This window comes from Pogoniulus pusillus, chromosome 25 (assembly GCF_015220805.1).
Source record: "Pogoniulus pusillus isolate bPogPus1 chromosome 25, bPogPus1.pri, whole genome shotgun sequence".
Classification (NCBI taxonomy): domain Eukaryota; kingdom Metazoa; phylum Chordata; class Aves; order Piciformes; family Lybiidae; genus Pogoniulus; species Pogoniulus pusillus.
In genome coordinates this window covers 1,083,062-1,095,091 of record NC_087288.1, presented here as the reverse complement: position 1 = coordinate 1,095,091, position 12,030 = coordinate 1,083,062, and the positions used below count along the sequence as shown (strand labels likewise).

Sequence of the window (12,030 nt, the reverse complement as noted above, 5' to 3'; positions counted from 1 at the left end):
GAAGCTGTGGTCTGGTGATTGAGGATGCTGGGATGAAGGTTGGACTGTCTGATCCTGCTGGTCCTTTCCAACCACAGTAATTCATAGTGATTAGATGTGGTGCTGAGGGATTTGGGTTAGTCAAGGACTGGTCAATGTGAAACTAATGATTGGCCTCGAGGATCTTGAAGGGCTTCTCCAATCCAAGAAATTCTGTGTGATTCTGTGGAATGGCCTCAAGTTGCAGCAGGAAAGCTTTAGGTTGGGCACTGGAAAGGTTTCTTGCCTGCCAGGGTGGTCAGACATTGGAACAGGCTGCCCAGGCAAGTGGCAGAGTCACCATCCCTGGAGGTGTTAAAAATTGTGTTCAGGGCCAGGCTGGGTGAGGCCTTGAGCAACCTGAGCTAGTGGGAGGTGTCCCTGCTCCTGGCAGGGGGCTTGGAACTGGATCTTTTAAGGTCCCTTCCAACTCAGCCCATTCTATGGATCTACTCTGTCCCTTCCTCAAACATCAGGTCTCTGCATCTTATTTAGCAAATAACCAGCAACAATGTGAGCAGCAGGACCAGGGAAGTGATTTCCCTCCATAGCTCCTTGTCCTGTCACTGGGCACCACCCAAAAGAGCCTGGCACCTTCATCCTGACACCCACCTCAGGGGTGTCAGTATGGCTGAGAGGGGATCAGATCATTGATCAGATCCCTCTCAGCCTCCTCAAGACTAAAGAGCCCCTCTCAGTCTTTCTTCACAGGGGAGGTGTCTAACATGTATGAATGTAAAGCTCCTCTCCTCTCTCTGCATCTCTTTGAAAGGTGGTGACACCTTGTTCCCTCCTTTGCATTTGCATTTGATGCCCATCTTTCTTTATTGTTATTTGAAATTGCAGAGTGATTTGACACCTTTTTGACACCTGCCCTCAATTCTTCCTCCTCTGAAACCTCTTCATTCGTTCCCAGCAGCCTGGGTTGCTTTATGATGGAGAACAGCCAGGCTGTGTGGAAGTCAAACATCATTACACTCCATTCTAATTAGTCTCTTCCATTTTCATGAGAGCATCTCTCATTCATTTTCATTGTTTGACTGCATCTAACATTTCTATTTGGTCCTTCAGAGTAAAGTCTTTCTGGGTATGAAATTAGCTCCATTAAGACTTCTCTTTGTTTTGACCTTTACACTGATTCCAGATCTGCTTGCTGATACTTAACTCTGAACCTTCTCGCTCTGGCTTGTGTGTGGCATCTATGCAGATGACACTGAACTGGGTGGGAGTGTTGATGTGCAAAGAGATGTGCAGAGGCTGAATCAATGGCCTGAGGCCAGGTGAATGAGGTTCGACAAGGACAAGTGCCAAGTGCTGCCCTTGGGTCACAACAACCGCATGCATGCTCCAGGCTTGGGCAGATGGGCTGGAAAGTGCCAAAAAGAAAAGGACCTGGGGTGCTGGCTGACAGCTGGCTGAACATGAGCCAGGGTGTGCCCAGGTGGCCAGCTTCAGCCTGCTCTGGATCAGGAATAGCATGGGCAGCAGGAACAGGGAAGGGATTGTCTCCCTGCACTGGGCACTGGTGAGGTTGCACTTTGAATCCTGAGTTCAGTTTTGGGCCCTCACTGCCAGAAGGACATTGAGTTGCTAAAGCAGGTCCAGAGAAGGGTACAGAGCTGGGACAGGCTCTGGAGAGCAGGGCTGGGAAGGAACAGCTGAGGGAGCTGGGGGTGTGCAGTGTGGAGCAGAGGCGGCTGAGGGCAGAGCTCATTGCTCTCTGCAGCTGCCTGAGAGGAGGCTGCAGGGAGCTGGGCTTGGACTCTTCTCCTAGCTGATCCCATAAAACCACAGAGTCACAGAATGGTTGGGGTGGGAAGTGACCTGATGATCAGCAAGTCCAACATCCCTGCTAGAGCAGGGAGTCAATCAGAGTCAATCACACAGGAGTGTCTCCAGGTGCCTTTGGAAATGCCTCCAGAGATGAAGATTCCACAACCTTGCTGGGCAGCCTGCTCCACTGCTCTGCCGTCCTCCAAGTGGAGCTTTTTCCTTTGCCTGTTCCACTCCCTGACCACTTCTGCAGGAAAGAAACCTTTCCTAGTCTCCAAGCTACCCCTTCCCTGGCACAGTTTCAGGCTGTCCCCTCTCAGTCTATCACCTGTTTGGGTCTCTGAGAGTCCTTTCACTCAACCTTCCTAATCTTTCTGTATTCCAACCTAAACCTGCCCTGGTGCAATGATTTCAGAAGAGACACTTCAGATCTCTCTGGAGAGATTCCAGACCCACTGGGATGTGTTCCTGTGAGATCCTGCTCTGGCAGAGGGGGTGGACTGGATGAGCCTTCAGGGTCCCTTCCAACCCCTGTGATTCTGTGGCTGGGCAGGGCCATCTAAATTTCACTCCTGCCACCTAATGCCTCTTTCTTACCCTACAACGTGTTGTTATCCTTCACACATCCTTCTTCTTCCATCACTTGGGAATTCCTTGCTGACCCATTCTGGGCTGGAAACTGAAGCTTCTCAGCTACTCACCCTTGTAAAATGTATTAAGAAGCAAACCAAAGTGTCATTACCTTCCTTGCCTGCACGTAGCCAATATGGATTGTCCTCTCTGTTTCCCTCAAATCTATATTAATGGAAAAGAAAAGGAAACTCTGAGCCAACTCTTGTCACTATTTTCTTGACAGCATGAAATTGTCTTGCTGTCCCAGAGGTTAATAAGAGAAAAGAAAAAAATCTCTCTTATCAGGCATCAAAGAAAATGCAGAATTATCACAACAGCAAGCAATATTTTTGCCTTCTCTAGTAATAAACAGAGCAGGTTGCTACAGGAAACAAACGTACCCAGCTGAATAGATAAATCCATAACTGGGAGCAGGCTTTGTGCTTCAGCTGGAAATCAAACTGAAATATATGCTGCATGTGGCTGAAGTCAAACTGTATCAGCAGCAGGCAGCTGGGCTGGGAGCCAGCCTGCTTGCAGTGGTGCTTTAGCACCATCCACTAACACACCAGAGAATAGCTTGGGTTAGAAGAGACCTCTAAGAGAGTCCAACCATGAACCCAGCACCACCACAGCCGTTGAACTATGGCCCCAGACCAGAATTCAGAGAACCACAGAACAGAGTCACTTGGGGAAGGCTTTTAAGACAATTGAATCAAATCATTCTCTGGCCTATCATGAGGCTAAACTATGCTGCCTACAGCTGCCTGCAGGGAGACTGTACCCAGGTGGGGTTGGGCTCTGCTGCCAGGCAGCCAGCAACAGAAGAAGGGGACACAGCCTCAAGCTGTGCCAGAGCAGGTTCAGGGTGGATGTTAGGAGGAAGTTGCTGCCAGAGAGAGTGATTGGCATTGGAATGGGCTGCCCAGGGAGGTGGTGGAGTCTGTGTGGCTGGAGGTGTTGAAGCCAAGCCTGGCTGGGGCACTTAGTGCCATGGTCTGGTTGGTTGGGCAGGGCTGGGTGCTAGGTTGGGCTGGCTGAGCTTGGAGCTCTCTGCCAACCTGTTTCATTCTATGATTCAAATCCTAAGATTCCCTCAGTACCACAACTCTGCCTCTCTGAAACACCTTCCAGGAGGAGGATTCCACCACCTCCCTGGGCAGCCCATGCCAATCCCTGACCACTCTTCCTGATGTGCAACCTGAATCTCCCCTCGTTGCAACTCGAGGCCATTTCCTCTTGTCCTGTCATTAGCTACTTGGGAAGAGGCCAACACCAGCTTCACTCCAGCCTCCTTTCAGGGAGCTGAAGAGGGCAATGAGGTCTCCTCACCCTCCTCTACATCAGGCTGAACAACCCCAGCTCCCTCAGCCTCTCCTCACCAGACTGCTTTCCCCATGAGACAATTCTTTCTGACTCCAGGATTTGATTTCATTTCAGATCTTTCCCTCTAAAACTGCTCTATTAATTTCACTTGATTTCAGTTTGCTGACATTCTGCTTCTCAGTTCCTTTTAGCATCAAAGAGAACCCAAAGCAACCTCTCAGCTCTTATCCTGAACTATCAATAATGATTTAAATTAAAAAAAATCAACCAAAACCCCAAATCTTAACCCTTGTAATGCCAGGAAGCAGTGAGGATTTCACTTTGCTACTGCTAATGTATTTTAGAGAATCACAGAGCTGTCAGGGCTGGAAGGGACCTCAAGGACCATCCAGCTCCAACCCCCTGCCATGGGCAGAGACACCTCACACTAGATCAGGTTGCCCAGAGCCACATCCAGCCTGGCCTCAAAAAAATCCAGGGATGAGGCTTCCACCACCTCTTAGAATCATAGACTCAAGCAGGTTGGAAGAGAGCTCCAAGCTCAGCCAGCACAACCTAGCACCCAGCCCTGGCCAAGCAGCCAGACCATGGCACTAAGTGCCCCAGCCAGGCTTTGCCTCAACACCTCCAGCCACACAGACTCCACCACCTCCCTGGGCAGCCCATTCCAATGGCAATCACTCTCTCTGCCAACAACTTCCTCCTAACATCCAGACTATACCTAGGGCCAGCCTCTTCCAGCGTGTCCCCACCCTTATGGTGCACCCCTTGCATGCCAAGGAAGGCTCTGAGCTCTCTATTTTTCCTGTTGTTCTCCTCTGTAATTGTGATATTTAACGTTGTTATCACACCAAGAAACAAACAATTGTTGAAGGAAATGGGTGAGAGTCGCTCTCAGTGCTCCAGTGCTGAGTCAGTCAGGCAGAACTAATTTCCTGGCTGTCTCTGAATGCACATAAAGCTGCTCTGTAGCTGCTGCTGACAATGAACTAGTGACTGGAAAAAGGAATCTTAAACACAGTCACATCTCCTGACTGTTAAAATCCTTTGCACAGAGCATGCTGATCTAATGTACTGTGGTAGGCAGCATCCTTGGGTGTTAGCAGAAGAACTTTTAATACCTGGAGCTGTTGCTAAGTTACCAAATGCTTCCAAATCAGATCTTTCTTCCTAATAAAACTGTTGTGGGTCTTGTTTGGTTGGTGATTATTTTTTCCCTTTGTTGTTGTTAGCTTTGTTTGGTTGGGGTTTATTTTGTTGTTGTTCTTTTTATCCTGTTAATGAATATCTTTCCCTTGGAAATGCAACATTGGATATTGCATAATAGGGAAAAAAATATTTGGACAGCTAAAAGATTATCTCATGCCTGACTGAGGAGGTCTCATTCATGTGGGGAGAATGTGTTTATTACCACACTCACTGCATCAGAAAATCTGCCTTAGAATAAAGCTGCTCAGCATGTTTGGAGTCACTGTCCCTGGAGGTGTTCAAGAAGCCTGCAGAGATGGCACTCTGGGACCTGGCTTAGTGGGCATGGTGCTGGTAGGTGGATGCCTGGACTTGGTCATCTTAGAATCACAGCATGGCTCAGGTTGGAAGGGACATCAGAGCTCATCTCCTCCAACCTCCCCACCATGACCAGGGACACCTCTCAGCTAGACTCAGCTGCTCAAGGCCTCATCCAGCCTGGCCTTGAACACCCCCAGGCAGGAGGCAGCCACAGCCTCCCTGGGCAGCCTGTGCCAGGCTCTCACCACTCTCACACTCAACAACTTCTTCCTCAGCTCCACTCTAACCTTTCTTCTCCCTGGTCATGGAGGAATCCCCAGTGTCCTGTCTCTAGACCCCCTCAGCTTAAGTCCCTCTGCAGCCTTCCTACAGGATCCCTTCAGGCTCTGCAGGCAGCTCTGAGGTGCCCCTGGAGCCTTCTCCTCTGCAGGCTGCACCCCCCCAGCTCCCTCAGCCTGTGCTCACAGCAGAGCTGCTCCAGCCCTGGGAGCATCTTTGCTGCCTCCTCTGGCTTCACTCCAGCAGCTCTGTGTCCTTCCTTCTGCTGAGGACAGCAGAGCTGGAGGCAGGACTGGAGGTGAGGTCTGAGCAGGGCAAAGTCAAGGTCTTTTCCAACATTCCATGATGTTGGAAGCAAGATGCAGATGGAAAGAGGATCTAAAGAGGGACTCCTTTCTTTAGCTACATCAGATGGTGCAGAGAAAGGATGCCTGCCTTTAATTTATATTTAAACCAGCCTCTCAGATATTTTTTGCTTTCAGAGCTAAAGTGAATCTCATAAAGCATTTTTTCAGCACCAAGAACCTGCTCAGAACAACAACAAAAGAAATCCCCAAACAGTCCAGCAAGAGGGGAAAAAAAACAACCAAATGTGCTCACACAGCTTAACTGAGACTGCAGGGAGCAAAGAGATGCCCACAAGTAGCAGTCCTGCTTCTAGCTTAATGTAGAGCTAAGCAGTGCTCTTCAGATCAACTTTAACGGCTGGGAGAAGACGAAGGTGGGAGGAAAGCTCGCTCAGATCCAAGTCTGCGGCGTTCCAGCCCACACAGGGATGCAAATGAAGATTTGGACAGAGAAGCAGCTCAGCCAAGCAGAAGGTTTTACTGCCCTCTAGTAAAAAGCGGTTACGAAACTGCCTTTGCAGACGTGTGCAGGCTGAGCAAACCTCTCCAGGCACTGCTGCTGGATCGTGCTCAGCCCTGGACTGTCACCTCCTGCTTGCCATCATCGCGGAGTAAAGCGCTGACGTTAGAGGGCTGCTTCCAGAGTGAAGGGAGAAGAGCAGTTGCAGAGCACAAAAGCAAGATCTCTGTGGCTGCATCTGCCCGAGCAGTCCTCCTGCCAGATCTGCGGCAGTGTGACTTAGCAAAGCCCTGAGTGGTGACACTCCCTGGGAAAGGAGCGGGGGAGGGGGATGGGAGTTTTCCTGGAACAGTGTAAAAATTCCCGAGTCCTAACTCCAGAGGCACCGACTCTGTCCTACTGCATTGTGGCAGCACTGAATCAGCAGCTCAGGTGTGGGCATGGTTTGTGTCATAGAAGCATAGAATGGTTTGGGTTGGAAGGGACCTCCAAAGCTCATCCAATCCAACCTCCTGCTCTCAGCAGGGACATCCTCTGCTAGAGCAGCTTGCTCACAGCCTTGTTGGACCTGACCTTGAATACCTCCACAGATGGAGCCTCAAACACCTCCAAGGGCAACCTGTTGCAGTGTTCCAGCAGCCTCCTTGTGCAGAACTTGTTCCTCACACCCAATCTCAATCTGCTCTGCTCTCATTCCAAACCATTCATAGAATCATAGAATCAGGCAGGTTGGAAGAGAGCTCCAGGCTCACCCAGCACAACCTAGCACCCAGCCCAGGCCAAACAACCAGACCATGGCACTAAGTGCCCCAGCCAGGCTTGGCTTCTACACCTCCAGCCACACAGACTCCACCACCTCCCTGGGCAGCCCATTCCAATGCCAATCACTCTCTCTGCCAGGAACTTCCTCCTCACATCCAGCCCAGACCTGCTCTGGCACAGCTTGAGGCTGTGTCCCCTTCTTCTGTTGCTGGGTGCCATTGCACTCATCCTGTCCCTGCAAGCCTTTGCAAACAGTCTCCATCCAACCTAGATAGTCTCAAGCCCTGAAATAGAGCTCCACAGTTCAGACAGCTTTGGAAATCCTTGCAGACTTCAGCCAGCAGCCCTGAGCTCTGCCAGTCTCCGGGGGAAGAAGGCAAAATGACTTTTATGTTTGCTTTCTCCAGGTGTCCTTTAATTCCTGGCAGCAGCAGCAGCTCTGAGAAGAGAACAGCAGCTGAATTCTTGCCACAACACTGCAGAGAACTGGAAGAGACTTGCAGGGAAGTTGCAGGTACCTAAACGGGCAGCACAAAGGGGGAGGGAAAAATAAAGCCATCAAATGAGAGTTGTGTTGACAGAGGCAGGCGCGGCTGGAGCACGCAGCGCTGTGCAGCTGGGCTGTTGCTAACGAGGATGACATGGAAAGGTGTCCGAGGCTGTCAGCCCTCAGAGCTGGACTCTGATGGTGGCGGTTGGAGCTGTGCACGCTGCTGCAGCCTCTGCTGCTGCAATGGCAGCAGGGAAAGGGCTTGGGAAAGGGCAAAGACTAACTGCAGCTCTGGAAAGGATCTAATGACCTCCTCCTGCACCTTGGCTGCCTTCCTATCGTTCTCTCTTTCTCCCTTTTTCTCTCTTTCTCCCTGTGATTCCTTTTTCTCTCTCTTATTATTCCTTTCTCTTTCTTCTCTTTCTCTTTCTCTTCCCCCTTCTCTCTTTTTCTCTCCCTTTCTCTTTTTCTCTCTTTCCCCTCTCTCTCATTCTCTCTCCCTTTCTCTTTCTCTCTTTCTCTCTTTCTCTTTCTCTGTCTTTCTTTTTCTTTCTCCTTTTATTTATCTATTTCTTGCTTTCTCTTCCTCTCTCTTTCTGTTCCTCTCTTTATCTTTTTCCTCTTTCTTTTTCTTTGTCTCTTTCTTTTTCTCTTTCTTTTTATCTCGTTATTTCTCTATTTCTCTCTTCCTCTCTCCTTCCTCTTCCTCTCCCTTTTCAGAGAATCAATGACAGATGTGAGCATCTTGGGTGCAAAAGCCTCAATTTCTTTGCATTTGAAGTCAGCACATGAGCACTGCATTGACAGAATGTGCTGCTGAGGCTTGGGTATCTTTATTTACTTGTGTTGGTTGTGGAAGTCACCATCACTTTTGGATGCAGTTCCAAAATCACTGTGTCTCTCTCAGAAAAAGAAAACCAACCCAAACAACCCAACCTCCTCATTTTGTCAGTAAATAAACAACTGAGAAAAACCCAAACCAAACCAAAGGGAGGCAGAGCAAAGGAACAGCAGGAATGTGTGAAGTGCTGTTGTGAGCACCACATGGGCCCTGCATTTCTGGAGGTTCTGCTCCCTCACTAGATGGAATTGTGTGAGAAGATCATAACCAGTTCTGAATGACAGACAGGTTTGTGTCCATGAGTTTTGAAGAGCTAAACACTTCCCCACTGTGGAGCCTGTGAAATGGGCCTCATCTGCTTCACCTTCCTGATCAGGTCTGCAGCAGACTCCTACTATGATGTCACCTTCCCCTGCCTTCCCTTTCAGCTTTGCCCATAAGCTCTCTGGTTTTGCCTTGCACAGCCCCAGGTGGAGCTCCATGGACTCCAGTTTATCACTGATGTAGAGGGCAACACCCCCTCCCCTTCTTCCCTGCCTGTCCCTCCTGGAAAGTCTGTAACCATCTATCTATGATGCCAATGACATCATAACCCTGTAGACTTGCACCTAGTTGCAGTTCTTCCTGTTTGTTCCCTGTGCTCCTTGCGTTAGTGTAGAGGCATTTCAGTGGTGCCTTTATTGGAGCTGACTTTGCTGACCTTACATGCAAGTGCAAGGTCCTGCAGCTGGGTCGAGGCAATGCCAAGCACAGCTCCAGGAGAGTAGCCCTGAGGAGAGTAGCCCTGAGGAGAGGGACTTGGGGGTGCTGCTGGAGGAGAGGCTCAACAGGAGCCAGCAGTGTGCACTTGCAGCCCAGAGAGCCAAGCAGAGCCTGGGCTGCAGCAGCAGCAGTGTGGCCAGCAGGGCCAGGGAGGGGATTCTCCCCCTCTGCTCTGCTGAGACCCCACCTGGAGTCCTGCATCCAGCTCTGGAGCCCCTGGGACAAGAGGGCTGTGGAGATGCTCAGGGTGCTGGAGCAGCTCTGCTGTGAGCACAGACTGAAAAGAGTTGGGGCTGTGCAGGATGGAGCAGAGGAGGCTCCCAGGTGACCTTCTTGTGGCCTGCCAGGATCTGAAGGGGGCTACAAAAAAGCTGGGGAGGGACTTTTGAGGCTGTGAGGGAGTGGCAGGAGTGGGGGGAATGGAGCAAAGGTGGAGGTGGGGAGAGTGAGGCTGGAGGTGAGGAGGAAGTTGTTGAGCAGGAGAGTGGTGAGAGGCTGGACTGGGTTGCCCAGGGGTGGAGGTGTTTGAGGCCAGGCTGGCTGAGGCTGTGTGCAGCCTGCTCTAGGGTAGGGTGTCCCTGGGCATGGCAGGAGGGATTGGAACTAGATGATCTTTGTGCTCCCTTCCAACCCTGACTGATTCTATGACTTACTGATTGATTTTCCTTACCCTGATCTTTGGGAGCTCTTTTCTCAGTCTGTACTCCAATCCTAGGGGCAGATCCCACCTGGCCATGCTCAGGCACCTCTGTAGCTATCAACCTATCTCTGCCCTCATGTCATCACTACCCAGGGGTGTTTTCCTGTTGGCAGCTACTACCTGAAGGGGACCTGGCTCATCTCTGCAAGATTTTGACTGCATCATTTTGACCCCAGCTTGCTTCTGGGCTGCAGGTTGAAAGCCCTCGCTACTCCCCCGTTGCTCCCACACTGGAGTGTCCTCCCACACCCTGCCACATGGAAGCCTGATGACTTTTTCCCCCCCACCCCTTCACATCCCATTTAAAGCCCTGTCACCTGGCCCTGCAAAAACCCTCTTCCCACTTTGAGAGAGGTGTCCCTGCCTGTGGTGGAGGGGCTGGAACTGGCTGAGCTTTGAGGTCCCTTCCTAGCTAAACCATTCTGTGACTCCATGATTCTATGAAACCATAGAATTGTTTTGGTTGGAAAACCATAAGACCATCTTTAAGACCATCAACTCCAACCACCAACCCCACCATGTCCACTAAACCACATTCCCCCAGGTGCCATGGCCACAGGTTTCTTGAACATCCCCAGGGATGGGGACTCCACCACCTGCCTGAGCAGCAAAATGTAGGGAAAAACTATTAAATTCCTTTGGAATTCTTTATGGGGAGTGAAACTGTGAGACTATTTTGCTGCCCTGATGGCTGCTGCTGCATATAGCACAGTTTCCTTCCTGCCCATTGAGCATTTGCTCCCCAGCCTTGTGCTCAGGCAGCGCCTGCTGGGCGAGCGGCGGCTGGAGGAAGGCACCGCTGTGTAGGTGGGAAGCAGCCTCCCGTCCCCGCTCTGCCTGACTGAGAGCAGAGCAGGACGGCTCAGCCTTTGCTCTGCACACCCCCTGCGGTTTGCAGAGCAGCCGGGGAGCCAGGCGAGCCCACACCTGCTGCAGAGCTCTACAGATGTGCAATCTCTGACAGGATCCCTGCCTCCTCTGGGAAATGTGTGCAGGTAAACAAGCCCGAAAGAGACTGAAGGACTCCGGGCTGGAGACTGGAGCGACTCGCTCGCAGCGGTGCCCTCCTCCTCCTCACGCTGCTTTCAAACCCCTGTGCTGGCTGGAAATTCTTTCTTCACTTCAGAGGAAGGACGAATGCAGTCACTGAAGGGATGGGGGCAAAGGCTGCAATGCCTCTGCCTTTGAAGCTCCTGCAGAGAGCATGCAGGCATGGCACTGTTTAGACAATGTTGGGCGGCTTGAGCAGATGTGCTTCTGGAGCTTAGAGCCAATGATGGTCCTCCTTGGCCCTCTGTTCAGGCTCTATAATGGCCTGAAACTGCACGAGGGGAGGGTCAGGCTGGAGATTAGGAAAGATTTCTTTATGGAAAGAGTGGTCAGGCAGTGGCACAGGCTGCCCAGGGAAGTGGTGGAGTCAGCATAGCTGGAGGTGTTCAAATAATGTGGACATGGCACTTGGGGACATGGTTTGATGTCAGTGATGATGTTGGGTGGGTGATTGGACTGGATGAGCTCAGAGGGCTTTGCCAACCCAAGAAACCCTATCCTGGGCTGCATCAGGGAGCAGGGCAAGGGAGGGGATTTTGTCCCTTGGCTCTGCTCAGACCTCACCTCCAGTCCTGCCTCCAGCGCTGCTGTCCCCAGCGTAAGAAGCACACAGAGCTGCTGGAGTGAGGCCAGAGGAGGCCACAAAGATGCTGCCAGGGCTGGAGCAGCTCTGCTGTGAGCACAGGCTGAGGGAGCTGGGGGGGTGCAGCCTGCAGAGGAGAAGGCTCCAGGGGCACCTCAGAGCTGCCTGCAGTGCCTGAAGGGATCCTGCAGGAAGGCTGCAGAGGGATTTGTGCTGAGGGGCTCTGAGCCAGGCCAAGGGGAATGGTTTGGAGCTGAGGAAGAAGTTGTTGAGTGTGAGGGTGGTGAGAGCCTGGCACAGGCTGCCCAGGGAGGCTGTGGCTGCCTCCTGCCTGGAGGCATTCTAAGCCAGGTTGGATGAGACCTTGAGCAGCTGAGTGTAGCTGAGAGGTGTCCCTGGGCATGGTGGGGAGGTTGGAGGAGATGAGCTCTGATGTCCCTTCCAACCTGAGCCCTTCTGTGGTTCTATGACTCTGCAAGCTGTGGCCACAGCAATCTGAGACATTGTTTAATGGCCAT

General features: G+C 51.4%; 1 long non-coding RNA gene across 2 annotated transcripts in view; it reads left to right on the top strand.

The window, feature by feature from the left end:
* The first annotated feature begins 7,521 nt into the window (after positions 1-7,521).
* Positions 7,522-12,030, top strand: part of LOC135186475 (uncharacterized) — a 78,671-nt gene continuing 74,162 nt past the window's right edge. For both annotated transcript variants that reach the window (XR_010306966.1, XR_010306968.1), the window contains exon 1: positions 7,522-7,600. This is a non-coding gene — a long non-coding RNA (uncharacterized LOC135186475). The remainder of the gene's footprint in view (positions 7,601-12,030) is intronic.